Source organism: Coenobita brevimanus, unplaced genomic scaffold, assembly GCF_032717465.1.
Source record: "Coenobita brevimanus isolate Jiangsu-jjx unplaced genomic scaffold, ASM3271746v2 jjx.HiC_scaffold_2539, whole genome shotgun sequence".
Lineage (NCBI taxonomy): Eukaryota > Metazoa > Arthropoda > Malacostraca > Decapoda > Coenobitidae > Coenobita > Coenobita brevimanus.
In genome coordinates this window covers 32,237-48,654 of record NW_027643478.1, presented here as the reverse complement: position 1 = coordinate 48,654, position 16,418 = coordinate 32,237, and positions in this window count along the sequence as shown.

Here is a 16,418-nt window from a genome sequence, read left to right as displayed (position 1 = left end):
TACAAATTACAAAATGGACACACACTGTATATGTTATGTGAGGAATGTATGTACTTCTATTACTCTTGGTCTGGTTGGAAAGCGATATGATATACAAACAACAAGAAATTTTCAATAGCAGAAGTTTGATCCAAAATATTACACCTTTCTACAACTGGTAGAGTTAACTGCCTGACTATGGCAAATCAGTCTTATAGAAAATTTAGCATAGGAGGCTTTATTTTTTTTCAACAGTTTACCGTGCACTTAATTCCATAACTAAAAATAACAGCAGCTTATAATGGAGACTCACTGTATACTGAGAAATGTTGATGTACCATGCAAACTGGTACTTCACAAGGAATGTATTGGCTTACAGAGCAAATACTGGTTCTGTGTTTCCTTCCTCGATGGAGGCGTAAAAATATACATACATGAAACAATAAAAAATCACAACATATTAAGATCACTGACTGACACAAGCTACAAAATATAAAAATTTTCCCGATAACATCATCATCATTCTGACCCTTTTTTCCTGCCTAAAGAGGAAGTGAGATAAGGCCCAGACAAGGAAAGAGAAAAAATTGAAGCTGGCAGAATTACTGATAGCACGTCACAAATTAAATAACACAAAAGAAATAAAGGGGTAGGGGGCGCAACATCTGAAAAATTTACATAAGTATAAAATGAAGTTGTACTGTACTAAACGACTAAAAAAAATGGAATACTAAAAAAAAAACAATGAAAATAAATGGAAAGCCTAATACTAAGGACACCGAATGGATAACATGCAATATTCCAACTAACAACGGCTCAGGTACCAGAGTTTGTTCACTACCAGAATTTAACCATCGCAACTACAAATAAACTGGGAAGAAGTACTTGACCTTCAAATCTTTATATCTCTTATCTTTTTATATCTCCAATTCTAGACTTATATAAACTGCCCCCTGTATTCAGCTATCTATTGTCTGCTTCGTATTTATCCTGCCTGGGCTGAGAGGAACAAAAATATCACCATCACATTTGTCTTAACTCTCTATCATTATCATCATCATCCAGACCTCCTTTCCCACCCCAGGGCAGGGTGAGGAGTAGCAATTTCCAGGCAGCTCAAGTCTGCCCAGTCCAGTGGGCCATGCTTCACTCATCACTCAAGCCCCCGGATTCCTGGCTCTATCTGATACGCCAAAAACTTTCACCACATTCTGTAACAACCCCCAATCCTGAGATGCACCACCCTCCCTTATATACTCTTTCTTGTACTTTCCCATCCCCTTTACTTCACCATTTTGTCCTTCTTGGTCAATCTTAAATACAAAATCTTCAACCTTGTTTTTTAATCAACCTTCCTTATACAGTTACCAAAAACTGTTTTGGGTCATACATATATACATACATAAATTTTGTATAGTAGTGTTCCATGCCTGCACAGCTCAGCATTTCTATTATTTATTTATATATTTACTTTTTTTACCTAATGGCTCTTTTTGATGTATTTAATAAATGCCCTCCCACCCTAATCCTCCACCATCTTCTTTTTCCTCCCTTACCCTTATACTCTCCCATACTGACCCCCTACCCTGTTTTGGTCCTAGTTCCCTATATAATCCACCTAGCTCTTTCTCTCCTCCTCCTTTCAAACACGTCACTATTACATAAAAAACATTCAATATCTTTGTAAGTATATTTAAACTCAAGCTAATTCTGGCTTCCTTACACTCTCATCTCGAGGTATGAATTGGAAGTGCAAGACAACTTTGGCTCTCATGATTACGAATATATCACTATACTTTGTTTTCGTAGTTATGCATACATCTCTATATTTAGCTTTTGCAGTTACACATGCCATACATCGATACACAGCATTTGGCTTTTGCAATATATTCAGCTTTTACGATTACACACACACTGCTATATTTACTTACTGTAGTTATGCATATATCACACTTATCAGCCGTGCTCTATGTACAGTGCAATGTCTTTTCATTCACACAACCCACTGATGCTCCATACAGTCCATTATCAAAGGAATGCTATTTCAATGTATATTCGGGGACAAAAGTTCAGCCATTTCACCTCTTCTACTTCCAATTTTCTACTGCTGGCTAATATTCCTAAGCTGAGAGAGACTTGGCAAATTTCCCAGCCTATAAACACCAAAGTTCATCCAATCTCTCACCTCTTATGCTTCTCATTTTTCTGCTGACTAATATTCCTATGCTGAAAGAGGCTTGGTACACTCCTCTGCCCACAGATACAAAAGTGTACCTTGTATTTCACCCCTTCCACATCCTTTTTTCTGCTGACTAATAATCTTAGGCTTGGTATGTTTCTCTGCCTTAATATTTCACCCCTTCTACTTCTCACTTTCCTTTGCTGGCTAATATTGCTAAGCAGAGAGAGGCTTGGTTTATTTCACTGCCAAGAAATGTCTCTCTGATACAAAGGGATGAAAGTATCAAAAGTACTATAGCGAACATGTTGTAGGTGTGAAGTAGATGCAGCTGAATAGTGAAACAGATGCAGTTGAATAGTAGATGCAACTGAACTCTTGTCCCCTTCTATACAATTAGTATTATGAAATACTAATACTATAAAACATCTGCTGCACACTTTAAGTATTACTGTATATACTGCACTTCTCAGCTGTGAAAGTTATAAGAGTGCATATACAAATCAAATCATACACAGAAGCACATTAACTGGAATACATATGGTTCTCATTACTCATCCAGAAGTGTAATAATGGTAAATATACACCAATATAAATACAGAAAAATACAGAAATACATGAAAACATATAGTAAGACCCCTCTATGGCAGACTAATTAAGGGGAAAGTGTCCATCTCAAGAGGTTGTCCATCATGTAACAATTTATCATATGGCACCAAAATTTTGAGGTTTACTTGCAGACTGATTCACTCTTCACTATTTAATAAGCTGACACAATGTTATATTCAATCAGCAACAGTACAGTAGCACTGGTAGCACCAGGTTTATCTGAAATGTGAAACTGGTGAACTGCAGGCTGAAGTTGCTGCCTTGTCTTTCAGGCAATGTCACCCTTATCCATCTCACTTTAACTGGCTGCCTTAACAGAAGTCTGCCTCAGAGGGATATTACTGTACCAATAAAAATAAGAAAATATATATATATATATATATATATATATATAATGTTCTTCGGCTCAGCAACCTGGCATATCAAATTGCTATCTGGAACAAAGAAGCAACCAGCTGCCTTCAGTAAGTATTTAACAAACATCATCATCATCATCATCGTAGAAAATGCATAGTCAACTAAACAGCCTCATTAAACAAGGAAATTATACATTCTAAAACACAGGCAACTGGTAAAATGGTAACAGGGAAAACTGTGGGTGTGTATGGTGTAGCAGATGAAATGCTGAAAGCATCTGGTGATGTAGCAGTGATATTGTGAATGTTTACGAGGGGAAGGGTGATGCTCTTAATCGAGGTAGCTGCAGGAGAAAATTTTGGCCTGCATGAGCAAGGAGACTTAACATTAATAAGAGACAATTTGGTTTTATCCCTAGCAGAGGAACTGTTCATGCAATATTTAAAATACTGTTAGGCAACTCAGGAAAGCTTTTAGGGTAAGAAAACATATTTACTTTGTTTTTGTTGACAGTTCTACTTTCATTACTCTATTTTCTTGCATCTGGATCCTTCCCACCCCATTTTCTGTAAGAATTAATGTTAGGATAAAGCTTAGGTTAGATTCATATATGTCAGATGAGGTTATGAGAGTACATAATATTAAAACATACATGATCTGGGTTACAATAGATTAGGAAGCTCTGGGTTAAATTAGGGTAGGATGGACCAGATTAGATTCAACAGGTTAGCATAGAGTGGGATAGGGTTATACAAGTGAGATTAGGTTAGCTAATGTTTGGACTGGATAGGATATGTTAGGTAAGTCTAGGTTATCTATTTCTAATGCTAACCTGCCAAGTCTTGTACAGGCAATGCCACTGGGGTGTCTGTAAGGAGGGTGGGGGTGGGGGTGAGATGAGGGTTATGCACCAGGCCACACTCCCTCTCCAGGCTCACCAGGCGACAGCAGACGTACTGCATCTTCACTCCCATGTCTCTGGCTCTGCAAGTCCAATGGTAATATCAAACTTATGACCTGAACAAATTTACGACTATGGTAAATGACTACACAATCAACACTGAGGCAGATGATGTGTGTTAAGCAGCAACCATTTGTTATTAACTCTTCCACTCCATCAGGTTTCCCTCAAGCTAAACACAACTGTCTGGTGGTAACAATAAAATAAGGCTTGAGTCATATTTCAGACACTAATGAAGATTTTTTTTTCTTCCACTGTATACTGTAGTGAAACAAAAATATTCACTACAAAAGCAACAAAGTCAATTAACCCAGCATAACTTCATTCTAAATATTCTTGTGAAGTGTAGTCATTGTTAAAGGCTAATGTATATCTGAGTACAGCAGACTCCACCACCACCATTCCCTGACTATGTACATATTCCTTACTATCTCACCTACTAAATTCATCTAAATTTCACGATGTACTGGGCCTCAGTTCCCCAGTCCCTGGCAGTTCCCACTAATCCTCTTGATGATATCTGCAGCCACAATGAAGCTGAGTAGTGATGGGGTAGGGCAGAAATTACCCAGATGCTTTCACCCCATAACTTCACTGGACATGTTAACTTTAATAGCATGGGAAACAACCAAAGCACTGGTACAACTGATATAACTTTTTGACACCACTGTTCCCCAGTATTAAATGGAGACCAACAGTCTGAGTTACTTTGTTAAGCCAGTATTAACCTGCAGACACATACACTCCTTGAGAGCTGTGTGTACTAACCTATCTATCTATTGCCAGACACCATAATCCCTTAAGGGGTGGCCATTTGACTTTGAGTTATTTGTTTTAAGGGGAAGGGCACTAACCCTCCACCAACCCACTTGTTCACACGTAGGGAGCATGTATGGTTTGGTTATATGGTTACCACCCAGCGTTGTAAATGGTTTCTTGGCTTACAGGAAACCATTTGGCTTGTCACTCAATGTAAAGCCACCTGTAAAGGAAAGAAAAGCAATAAGAAGTGAAAGGAAAGATGCGAGAAATAGGAAGAGAGGAGGGCAGGCACAGAAAAAGAATGATAAAGGCTAAGAAAGAAGTAGGCAGCACTACATCAACTAACGTGCTGTGTATTAACTTGTGTACTGTATTAACCTGCTGAGCTTTACCAGAAGACATAATCCCACTGCCGCTGCTGTTTCGGGTCCATGATGATGATGGAGGATATTCTCTCTCTCTCTATTAATCTTCTAATTTTTCTCCCTTTCCTCCTCCTGTCTCTATTTTTCTCCCTGTTCTGTCTTTCCCTGCTTCCCTTCACTTTTTTCTCCATTTCTCTCCTTCTTCCTCCTATTTGTTTTTTCTTTTCCCTCTATCTTTATACTCTATTTTCCTGACATCTTTTTCACTGTTACCTTTATTTTGCTTTGGTTTTTGTTATACTTTAAAAAAACATACTTTTTACCTTCCCTAAATCAATTCTTCCTCATTGATCATGCATGTTTGCTGATATTTTTATATTACCTTTTTGTATTCCTTTGTTTTTTGTTTTACGATGATGGAGGAGAGAGCCACCTTCTCAGCCATGTCATCACCACTTGTCCTCACACTGGCCCTTGTATCTGCAGGAACAGAAGCACTTTAGTTCATCTGATTACTCATTTCATCACCATTAACTCCTTCACCTTCATCATTCTTTGTCTGTGTCTGTCCTCCTCTCTTCCTATTTCTTACCACCATTCACTCACTTGGTGTAGTGCTGCCTTCTTCTTCCTTTACCTTTGTCATTCTTTCTCTGTGTCTGTCCTCCTCTCTTCCTATTTCTTACCACCATCCACTCACTTGATGTAATGCTGCCTACTTCTTCACCCTTATCAATTGTTTTCTGTGACTGTCCTTCTCTCTTCCTATTTCTTCCATCCTTCTTGTCACTTTTTATTACTCTTCTTTCCTTTTCAGGTGGCTTTACACTGAGTGACAAGCCTAATGGTTCCCTGTAGGCCAGGAAACCCTTTACAACGCTGGGTGGTAACCATATAACTAACCTATATGTTTTCCCCACGTGTCAACAAGTGGGTTGGTGGAGGGTTAGTGCCCCTCCCCGTAAAACAATGAGCTCAAAGACAAAAAGCCACCCCTTACTGGATTGTGGCATCTGGCTATAGACAGACAGACAGATAGATAGATAGATAGATAGATAGATAGGCAGACAAATAGAACTCCTTCAATATGCTGTATGCTGATATTGTCTTTTAATTCACTCATGCAACTATGGTATGGTTTTAGTCACCTTAAAAAATCTTTAGAAGTGAAACAGTTAACAAAGGATATGTTCAATCCCTCCAGCCTGCAAAATCACACCTAAACTGAATCAAACCATCAAACAGAAACAGGAGTACAAAAAGATGGAGGTCAACATATTCTATCTATCTATCTATTGCCAGACGCCATAATCCCGTAAGAAGGTGGCCATTTGACTTTGAGTTGTTTGTTTCATGGGGAGGGGCACTAACCCTCCACCAACCCACTTGTTGACACGTAGGGAGCACGTATGGTTTGGTTATATGGTTACCACCCAGCGTTGTAAATGGTTTCTTGGCTTACAGGAAACCATTTGGCTTGTCACTCAATGTAAAGCCACCTGTAAAGAAAAGAAAAGCAATAAGAAGTGACAGGAAAGATGGGAGAAATAGGAAGAGAGGAGGGCAGGCACAGAAAAAGAATGATAAAGGCTATGGAAGAAGTAGTCAGCACTACATCAAGTGAGTGGATGATGGTCGCCACCACCTACCACTTCAACATATTAAATGGGCTAATAATATATCACCAAGTCAATATTATACTGCAACAGGAAAAGTGAAAACTAGTAAAAACTAAATGGCTGCAGCAAGGAACTCAGAGAGAATCAAAAGAAACTGGTTTTGAGAGTGGTATGGGATGAGGGATAGAATACTAGACATCCACAGCCATGAGAGAGTTAAATATAGATACCTGGTACCGTACAGATAATGTGACGAGCTGCTAAACAAACTGACATGACAGACCTGGTGCTCACTCACTGACTGCACCCGGTTCAGCATTATCACCTCCCGTACCTCAACCAGGAGGTCTGCCTTGGCCTGCTGGTTGGCCCAAACATAACACTGTACAGCTTCCTGATGGCATCTTCCTCCAGGTCACTCTCAGGTTTTGTGCATCATTTCTGAAATATAACATGGTGGGGATATTTATACATCTCACTTATGAACACATCAATAAAAAAAACAAAAAGTTGGAAGCATACCAGATGCACTGTCTTGTTTTAAGGGAAATTATATGAATGTACAATACTATAGAGAAATGCTACTACTTTACATCAGTAACAGTTTTGTCTAATGGTAGGTGGAGTAAACTAGAATGAAATTTAGTACATAATGAAGGCATCTTGAATTGGTCTATTACTGGTATCTTGTTTTCATTTTTCTTGGAGGGAACAATTTTGCCCACTTCAAGCCTTTGGTTCCTACTTCCTTGCATTAAAAGAAATAAAAGATATAATATACATGAAGAAAAATGCACTATGAACTAGCTGCCTTAAATGTGGAAGCACATACAAAATTGTAAAACATCTCTAAAAAATCCTATCACCATACTACACTGAGAAATACACTGAGGTGGTCTGGACATATGGAGAGAATGGAGAGTGAATGACTAAGAGAGTGTATGCAGGTGTGATGGAGGGAGGGAGAGACCAAGGATGAGGTGGAGGGATGAAGTTGAGAGGTATATAAGGGAGGGGGGAGTGAGCTAGGGGGGAGGGCAGTCAAATGGTGGGTGACAGAGCAACTTGGAGGCATTTCATATGGGACCATCCTTTCTGGGATTAGGGCATTGGGCTATTGATAGATAGACAGATAGACATACAGAACTGTAAATCATCTATAAAAAAAATCCTATCACCATACTGAAAGGGATTAACCCTTGCTAAACTACAAACTTCATATAAGGTACAATGAAGGTCTGCACGGGCCCAGCTGCAAGTCTGGTATGAGGTACAGTTTACACTGGCTATAAAACAATGATTCAGAGGAGGTAACCTATCTTACAAGCAATCAGTGTGGCAGGGGTTCATGCTCTCCTTCTCACTCTACCTTCCAGCACTCTGTCCACATGTAGCCTATACATCACCTCAGAGCCACTCTCCTTATCCAACCCACATCACCAATTCATTCTCCATCATATTTCTATTATTCTAGCTAATGACCTAACAACTCTGGAACTGTCTCCCTCTGTCTGTACTTCCTACTGCCTATGACCTCCAGTCTTTCAAACACACTGTGTCCAGACATCTCAAAATGAATGGATCTTGAATTTGCTCTCTGTTAACTTGTTTTTGTTTTTTCTTCTTGGAGGGGACAATCTTACAATCTTCCAGGCTTCCGGCCCTTGGTTCTTTCTTGCTTGCATTAAAAAAAAAATATATATACCGTTTGGAAAGGCCCTCTGGTACTGAACATGTTAATGAAGTCAATTTATAACCCCACCAGTCCAATAGTCTCTCCTGAGCTGAATAAAACTGCATGAAAGAAGCAAGACAAAAATGTACTGAAGGACTAAAGTTGTGCCTGAGTCTTTCCCATATTGGAGGAGACCAAACTGTGTGGCTCAGTCACCCAGGTGGTTGATGCAGGTGACATGGTGGCCCAGGGCTGAGTGGAGGCAGGCCAGGATGTGCCGTTGATGGTGGAGCACAGGTGGCCAACGTGGAAAGGCTTGGCAATGCTGGGTGAGCTGTGGGATGAGTGGTGGAAAAAATAATGGTCATGTTCAAGACTGGAAAACTGTTACTGATAAATGGCACAACCAGCTCCAAATTATCCCTTATAAGGTGCAAGAGCCCTGGGTTAGGGTACCATACTGAAAAATTTAGGGAAAACAACAAGCCTACTCTTCTTGTGGCAATACATGATCAGAAAAACACCAACCATTTTTTTTTAGAACTAAACCTATGTGTAGCCCCATGAGCAGCACAGGAGGCCAGGGCTAGGCAAGTCGGTCATGACATTTAAGATGAGAATGACCAGCCTCACTCATCCCTCAGTAGCATTACATGAGCAATAAACCCCAATCACCCCTTGGATATAAACCTACTCAGGCTCAGTCCAAATGATTCAAAACTGAAATTTACACCAATAAAGGAAAAAAAAGTATACCTGGGGTTATAAGACTGTAGGTAACATTAGGACACGAGTGCCAATTCTGAGGAAAAATGAGTTGTGAGGGGCTGTGAGAAAAATTTTGTGAGTACTGTAAGGAGTCACTGAAAATACAGTATTTTACATATTGGTATTAATCCTGAGCACAGTTGCTTCAAAGAGAACTTTGAATGGGAAATTCATCTATTTATTGCCTGATGCCTTAATAACGTAAGGGGTGACCACAATCAAACTGTCTCCATACCACCCTGTCCCTTGCCATCTCACTGCCCTCCCTTCAACACACACCTCCCTCTGCCATTAATCTCTCTCCACTCCATCCCTCCATCTCATCCTTGGTCTCTTTATACAATGATAAAATGCCACATGAGCTTGTGATAAGTGTAATTCTACTGGACAAAAGGGATCCATATGTTTACTGAATTAGACCAACCCTCACCGCAGTTCTAGGTCATCGTGACAATGTATTTTTTGGGGGAGGGGGGAGTTATCATCATTCCAACTTCATTTCCCACATAAAACAAGGGCTGAGGCAAAGAAGAAAAACAAGAGAGCAAGAATTTACAACGTAGGTGGTGGTGACCATCATCCACTCACTTGATGTAGTGCTGCCTACTTGTTCCTTCACCTTCATTAATTTTTTTCTGTGTCTGTCCTCCTCTCTTTCTATTTTTCCCATTTTGTCACTTTTTATTTTTATTCTTTCCTTTTCAGGTGGATTTATATTGAAAAACAAGCCTAATGGTTTCCTGGCTTTTATAATGCTGGGTGGTAACTATATAACCAATTCATACATGTTCCCTACATGCCAACAAGTGGGTTGGTGGAGGGTTAGTGCCCCTCCCTGTAAAACCACTAACCCAAAGACAAACAGCCAACCTGTACGGGATTATGGCATCTGACTATAGACAGACAGATAAAAAATAAAAATGCCCACTCACCCACACCCACCTGTACTCCACAAGGACCCTCTGGTGTGGCAGGAGGTTGATGAGTGCAATGCATTACCAGAACGACTCAGGAGTGTTGTTGGTGATCCAGAGGACTTCTGATGCTAGCTGGCTGTAGTCCTCTGCAAAATAACAAAGTCATTGGAGGAGGGAAGTGCATAAATCATCATTATCATCTTCATCTGCATCATCATCACCATCATCATCATCATCATCATCATCCAGATCTACTTTCCAACCCTAGGATGGTGTGAGGTAAAGTGCAGAGCCAGAAATAACTATATAGAATGTGAAAATAAAGCCTATCCAGTTGAATGTGCCACACACTCACTCCCTCACCATTCAAGCCCCTGGAATCCTGACTCCACCTCAGAAACATCCACACTTAAATGCTTCATATTCTAGCATTAATATCCTGTACATCTCAGTAGTCAAGATGGAGAGATGGTTATTTTATGCTGTGTTAAGTAGACAAACAGACAGACTGACAAATGAGGAAGTAAAGGAGTATTGTGGTGTTGATGTGGTTGAAAATGTTAAGAGAAATACTCTGAGATGGTCTGGCTATGTGGAAAGGATGGAGAATGAGAGACTGACCAGAAGAGTTTACCAGTGAGGTGGAAAGGAAGAGGGGGAGGGGGAGACCAAGAGTGAGGAGAGGGATGGAGTGGAAAGGATGGAGAATAAGAGACTGACTAGAAGAGTGCATGTGGGTGAGATGGGAAGGGAGACCAAGGATGAGATGGAGTGGAGAGGATAGAGAATGAGAGATTGACAGGAAGAGTACACGTGAATGAGGTGGAGGAGAAGGCCAATGATAAGATGGAGGGATGGAATGGAGAGAGATAAGAGAGAGGAAGGGTGTGAGCTGGGGGGAGGGCAGAGGACAGGGTAACATGGAGGCAATTTGTTAGCAGCCATCTCTTACAGGAATAAGATGCCTTGCAACAGATAGATAGACACAGATGATAGAAAAATAGATAAAGTGATCAGACAGAGACATAACTGACACAATATATAGCAGACTGAGTGTGGAGATACCCTGCCTAACCTCGAATGACCTAATCCAACTTAAATCAACACAACCTAATCTAGCTTAACCTCACCTAACCCAGTCTAATTGTATTTAACCTCACAATCTCACGTAACCTCCCCATACTTAACATAACCTATTTTGAAGCAGCCTAACCCCATCTAACCCTACCTAATCCTACCCAGTCTCACTTAACCATACCATACCCGACCTAACCCAACCCAGTCAAGCCTAAAATGACCTAATCCAACTGAACCTAACCCAGCCTAACCCAACCAAATAAAATCCAACCCAAAACCTATCAAAACCGACGTATTCTAAAGCAATCTAACCTAATCCGTCTATATCTAGTCGAACTGAAGCCAACCCAACCAAAAATTACCTAATCAGACCAAACCCTGCCCAAAGTGACCTAACCTAACTTTCGATCGGCTATTAATTCGCTAATAAATTTTGCTGCCTGAAAAAAAGTCTAAGGATGTCACATTCCAAGTTTCGCCTGTTCTGTGTACACGTACAACTTGTGTGTGTGTGTGTGTGTGTGTGTGTGTGTGTGTGTGTGTGTGTGTGTGTGTGTGCGCGTGTGCGCGCGCGCGTTTATTTAGGGGTGTGTAACATGTGCACTGTAAGGAAATATTTTTACTCTCTCTCTCTTGTGTGTACGTGTGGCTGTGTGTATGGAGACATGGCTGTGTCTAAGCTGGATGTTCATGTGTGTAAGTGCAGTTCTGCATGGAACGGAGAGGCCTAATGCGTTCAGGGATAACTAGATGTATTTAAAGGACTTGGTAATGAGTACATGGAATGTAAGAGGAGCGAATGATGAGGTGAGAGAGAGATTGTCCAGGTGCTTGAGGGTGCGAAAGTGGATGTATGTGGAATAAATGAAACAAAATGGAGAGGAGAAAGTGTGAGAGAATGGGAGTATGGATGGGGTATATGTGCAGGAGTACCGTAGGTGAGAATGAGAAGGTAAAGGAAGGAGTATGTATAGTTGTGAGTAAAAGATGGAAGAGGAGCATAAGACAGTATGGATCAGTTGGGTCAAGGATCGTGTGGGTAAAGTTGAAAGTTGGAATACAAATGTGGGCGATTGTGTGTGTGTATGCACCAACGCAAGATAGTGCTAGAAGAGTGAGAGAAGAGTTCTGGACAAATGTGGAAGTGTGCATGGAAAAGATTGGAAGGAATGAGAGAGTGTTTTTGATTGGTGATATGAATGGTAAAGTTGGGAATGTGAAGGTGGATGGAATAGTTGGTGAGTGGGGTGTGCCTGCTGAAATAGATGAGAATGGGAGTGCGTTAGTGGACATTTGTGCTGGGAGGGGGTTGGTGATAGCCAATACCCTCTTCAGGCATAGAATGATCCACAGGTATACATGGCGAGTGATGAGAAGGGTGGGTGGTGAACTGAATGAAAGGAAGGCAATGATTGATTATGTGTGTGTGGATGAAAGGATGCGAAGATGTGTAAAGGATGCAAGAGTGTATAGAGGTTGGGGGAGTGGACTTTCTGACCACTACTTGGTGGTGGCCAGAATTAGAATGCAAGTAAGATGGAGGAATAGAAGAAGGGAAAGACGAGAGGAAGGAGTAGTTGCAAGGAGAGTGGAAAGGTTACAAGAGGATGAGAAAAAGGCAGAGTATAAGAGAGAAGTGGAGGAACGCTTGGGCAAATATGAATTGGAGCAGATGGGAGACGTGGAAGGTGTGTGTAAGATATTTACAGAAGAAATATGTGCAGCATGTGATGTGGTGTGTGGAAGGAAGAGAAGACGGAGGGGGGTGCAAGGAACAGCGTGGTGGACTGAAGAGGTGAAACGGGCTGTGGCACAAAAGAAGAAAGCATCCAATGAATGGATGAGAAATAGGGGCGTGGAAGAAGTTGAGAGGCGGAAAAGGGAGTTATATGTGGAAAGAAAGAGAGAGGTGAAAAGATTAGTAAGAGAGAGTAAGAAGAGAGTGGATGAGGAATTTGGAAGGAATTTGAGTGTAAAGTGGAGGGACTGTAAGAAAATGTTCTGGAGAGAAGTGAAAAGAGTAAGACAGGGTGGAAGTGAAGTTAGCAGGGGAGTGAAAGATAAAAATGGTAGATTACTAGTGGAGAAGGGAGAAAAAGTGAGCAGATGGAGAGAACACTTTAAGGAATTGTTGAACGTAGAGGATGGAAGTAATGCAAGTATAAGTGGCTGGGGAATGGCTGGGAGAAGGAGGGAGGTGAGAAGACAGGAAGAAATCAGTAGGATAGAAGTTGTGGAAGCAATGAAGAAAGTTAAATCGGGGAAAGCCCCAGGAATTAATGGAGTGTGTGGTGAAATGCTGAAGCATGGGGGAGAGATAGTAGTACAGTAGAATGGATGTGGAAGATGTGCAGTTTGGCCTGGGGGGAAGGTAGAGTCCCAGAGGATTGGAAGTCAGGTATAATTATTCCCTTGTACAAAGGAAAAGGGGAAAAAGAAGTGTGTGGTAATCATAGGGGCATTTGTCTTCTTAGTATAATAGGAAAAGTGTATGGTAGGATACTTATAGACAGAGTTAGAGAAAGAACAGAGAAATTAGTTGGAGAAGAACAGGGAGGCTTTAGGAAGGGAAGAGGTTGTGTAGATCAGATATTCATTCTTAGATCTTTAGTGGAAAAGTTTCTAGAAAAGGGAAAGAAGTTGTATGCGGCTTTCATGGATTTGGAGAAAGCATATGACAGGGTGGATAGACAAGGATTGTGGAAAGTGTTAAGAATATATGGAGTAGATGGGAAGTTGTTGAATGCTGTGAAGAGTATGTACGATGGTGCGAAGGCTGCAGTGCGTGTGGATGGTGAACTAAGTGAATTTTTCTCTTTGAAAGTTGGTTTGAAACAGGGATGTGTCATGTCTCCATGGTTGTTCAATCTGTACATGGATGGGGTAATAAAAGAGGTACAAGGTAGGGTAGTGGATGTGGGAGTGGCCCTGGTGAGAGAGGATAGTGTTTGGAAACTCCCTGTACTGTTGTTTGCAGATGAAACTGTGTTGTTGAGTGAAGACGAAGGGGAGCTGCAAGGCTTGGTGGATGAGTTTGAGAGAGTGTGTAAGAAACGGAATCTAAAGGTGAATGTAGGGAAGAGTAAAGTGATGGTCTTTGAGAGAGGTGAAGTTAGTGAATGTATAGCGAGGTTGGATGGTGAGGAATTGGAAAATGTGAGTACGTTTAAGTACTTGGGTAGTGTGATGAGTAAGGATGGAGGTTTGGAGGGTGAAGTGCTTGAAAGGGTACAGCAGGGAAGAAAGGTTGCTGGTTCTTTGAAAGCAGTGATAAGAAACAGGAAAGTGAGCATGGAAGTGAAAAAGTTACTACATGACAGTATTGTGATACCAACTCTAATGTACGGAAGTGAAGCATGGACATTGTTGGAAGGACACAAGTCAAGAGTGAGAGCAGTGGAAATGAGTTATTTAAGAGGAGCCTGTGGAGTCACGTGGAGAGACAGGCTGACGAATGAGGATATAAAGGAGCGTTGTAGTGTGGATGTGGATGTGACAGGAAGCGTTATGAGGAACACACTGAGGTGGTTTGGCCATGTGGAGAGGATGGAAGGTGAAAGACTGACGAAGAGAGTGTATGTGAGTGAGGTGGAGGGGGGAAGAGGGAGGGGGAGGCCGAGGATGAGATGGAGGGATGGGGTGGAGAGGTATATGAGAGAGGGGGGTGTGAGTTGGGAGCAGGGCAGTGAAATGGCGGGGGACAGGGCGACTTGGAGGCGATTTGTTTGTGGCCACCCCAAACGGGATTGAGGCGTCTGGCAATAGATAGATAGATAGATAGATTATCTTTAGTTGACGAGTAATAATCGTAGTGACATTTCAAGTGTTACGCGAACAATACTTGTGAATTGTTACTTGTTTAATGGGACTTAGTTGTACTGTTGATTACCATTGTAAGGTGGCATGATTTAATAGTGTAATTATAGAGTAAGAACATAAGGTAGTTACATAACTTTGAGTTCGTGGAGTGAACCAATTAAGTTGTTGTTTTTGACTTAGTGTATAATTTGTACATACAGTAATTTGTAGATAAACGGAGAATAGAAAATTAGTTTTGAGTAACCTTAGAATCCCTTCCTCTTAATAAGGAACGAGATGCTCCCACGTAGCGCCGGCCTTAAATGGACTTATGATTACTTGATGTGTTGTTATGTCTGGCTCCCCTCTTGTACCTATCCAGCGCTGCCCAATGGAACTTAATTAAATTTGACTAACCTGATTTGGACTTAACGTAACTGAACTTAGTCTTCCATAGGAGAAGAATAGACAAAGTGTAAAGCAAGTAAGGGGAGCACGACAATTCCAATGATCAATTGCTCTGTTTGGGAAACTGAATTATACTGTCCATTGTCGTTTCGTTTTTATTTTCTCTCTCTCTTGTTCTTACGTTGCCTCATGTTAAAAGGTACTTTTATTTCTTAATGGCGGTGGTGTAATATAAATTTCCATGTGGCTCTATATGTTGACACTCAGTGGATTGTGTTTTCCATAGTTTCCACCTAATCTACAGTTTATCACATCTTTCCTGGCTTATTTCCCAGCGATATCTATACTGCATTCGGATTCTACACTAAGTTATTTCCTGCTTAATCAGTTGCTTTCTACTGTGACCTTTTCGTATCGTTTATAAAAGCTCCAAATAAGCTTGCATGCGTCAGCCTTGGTCACATGATCGCTCTCCACGCTGCTTGATCTCTGGCAGCCTCCCTAATCAGTCCCTTATCCTTGAGGTCACACTTTATGACCTCGTCTCAGGTCTTTTTCGGTCTGCCTTTCGCAACCCTACCCCCAGCTTTCACACCTACTGTAGATCCATAATATCTGAATGTTTCTTGGCTGCTTGTTACCATTTGTAGAGGTTCCCTGGAGTGTGTGTGTGTGTGTGTGTGTGTGTGTGTGTGTGTGTGTGTGTGTGTGTGTGTGTGTGTGTGTTCTTACCTAATTGTATCTTTACAGGAATGAGTCGTACTGTCCCGTGTCTTAAACCATTTTTATCAAACATATCCTTAAATTTATTAATTGTTTTGGCACACACTTTCATCAGGTAGTGAATTCCACTGACCAATTGCCCTATTTGGGAAACTAAATTTCCTTACGTCTTTATTGCCTCTCTTTTTATGCAGTTTTTTGCAGTGTCCTCTTGCTGATGC